Raw genomic sequence first — 2,497 nt, 5'->3', positions numbered from 1 at the left:
TTAAATCAAATTTATATGTCCTAGAAGAAAAACAAGCCTATACTAGGCTCCCTAATAAAAGCTTTAATTGCCTTGCTTAATAAACAATCTGCTTCTCATTATTAAAAATTCTCTTGTGGAAGCTCTTTCTCCAGAATAGTTATTGTGAATGCCAAAGTAATTGCACTGTTACAGATGCATGTGTGTGGTATTTGAGTGGATATTAACTGCAAAAGGACTAAAGACTAGTTTAACTGGTGTCTAAATCCCACAACAATATCCGTAAATTAAAGTTTTAAAGAAATGGTAAACAATTTCATTGATCTGAAAGCATATATGTTTATATGTTACATATCAGTTTTTTTACTATTTTGATAATTTAAAATTCTATTGGATTTCTTCATGACTTTTTTCCCAATTAGACAATGTTTTGTGTCAAATGGTTATTTTTTCACTTTTTTTTGTGATGGTTAATTTTATGTGTCCACTTCACTGGGTGATACATATTTGGTCAAATGTTATTTCTGGGTGTGTCTGTGAGGTTGTTTCTGGAAGAGTTTAGCATTTGTGTTGGTAGACTGAGTAAAGCAGATTGAGCTTCCAATGTGGCTAGACATCGTCTGAACCATTGTGGGCCATAACAGAACAAAACAGTGGAGGAATGGAGAATTCTCTCTCCCCCCACCCCCACCCTGGTCTTCTCCCCCCCATTCCCCATTCCCCTGTCCTCCTTTCTCCCTTCTTTCCATCCTCCCCTCCTCCTTCCCATCCTCCCCTCCCCCCTCCCCCCCACCTTCCCCTCATCCTCCTCTCTCCGGTCTCCCCCCTCCTCCTCCATTCCTTCCCCTTTGCCCTCCATCCCTCCCCCTTCCTCTTTCTCTAGACCCCCACCTCTCTGTCTGACTACTGAGCTAAGAATAACCTTCTCTATCCCTCCCTGGACTGATTCTCACATCATCATTACTCCCAACTTTGGACTTGGACTGGAACTAGAAATACATTACCAGCTTCCTTGAGTCTCTAGCCTGCAGATGGCAAATAACAGAATTCCTAGCTTCCATATTGGACAATCCAATTTCTTATTCCTTATAATAAGTAATACACACACACATATATATATATATATAAAAATATATATTATGAATATATTGATTTAAATATATACAGAAGAACCTCTGTAAGTTGACCACCCAAGTGACTATAACAAAATAGTCAACATATGAACAAAGTCATCATAAGGAGCTAGGTCTGATGTACTGATATGTATATGTGGTTCATGTCCAGTCTATAAAAATTAGGTCAATTTAAGGAGGTGGCCAATCCAGGGAGTTGGTCACTATGGAGGCTCTACTGTATTTATATATTTAAATATGACCATTAGAATATGTATACATATATGTCCTATTGATTCTGCTTCTCTGTAGGTCCCTAAAACACATCTATAATTAGTTTAGGAATCTCTTAACAGCTTAGAAAAAGTTCTAAACTACTATTGGCTTAAGTTTCTGCTTAAGAATAGATGCTTGAATCCCATAAGTTGAACACACTTGTTTTTCTCATTTAGTTCTTGAAATGTGTGCAAAGATTGGATACTTCTAGAATAATATCTTTCAGATATATGCACATGAAGGATGATACGTATTCTAGTGAAGAGTCTATTTTTAATGTCTGTAAAAGTAAGTAGCATCATATTGCATATATCTCCTGGAATGTTTAATATAGATTTCTTTTTACTTATCATATGGCCTTGGCCAAGCTAATTAATTAATGAATCCAACTATTTCATCACCAAGTATCTATGAGGCACAGTATATTTCATTGACCTCATAGTCCAAGTATTATATAACAGATGTAATCTAAAAACCAAAACAAATTAAAAAATCCTACAATAATCCATAGTTGGGATTATATTTTCATTCCAAATGAAGGGAAGTGCACATGTTGATGAGAATGTATAACAGGGGAGATTGGGTTTTTCAAAAGTTAGGGCAAACTTTTCTGAGGAAACAGGGATATTTACTAGTTTTGTAGGACTAAGAAGCAGGAAATTTCTATGCAAAGTGAAGAAACACGTAAAACCACTGTGGCAGAAAGCAAAATGGCATATAGGAAGCAATAGAAGGAAAATTACACAAAGTTCAATTTCTCTGGTAAGCCAAAGGAGAAAGGAAAATGCTATAATATGAGAGAAATTCTGAGAGGCAAGCAGGGGCTGGAGAGGTAAAGACCTTGTTGATAAGATATCCAATTGGCCTGGCTCAGTCTCTCCTTACATTTTTCCTGGTATAATTTCTTTTATTTTTGGCCCTAGTGTACTTTTTATGTATGTATGTATGTATGTATTTTTTTGAGATGGATCTCATTTGGTTGCCCTCAGTAGAGTGCTGTGCTGTCACAGCTCACAGCAACCTCAAACTCCTGTACTCAAGTGATTCTCCTGCTTCAGCCTTCCAAGTAGCTGGGACTACAGGCGCCTGCCTGCTGCAATGCCTGGCGCTCTCTCTCTCTCTCTCTCTCT

This window comes from Otolemur garnettii, unplaced genomic scaffold (genome assembly GCF_000181295.1).
Source record: "Otolemur garnettii isolate 467f Iridium unplaced genomic scaffold, OtoGar3 scaffold00002, whole genome shotgun sequence".
Lineage (NCBI taxonomy): Eukaryota > Metazoa > Chordata > Mammalia > Primates > Galagidae > Otolemur > Otolemur garnettii.
Note: the sequence above shows the minus strand (reverse complement) of the source record.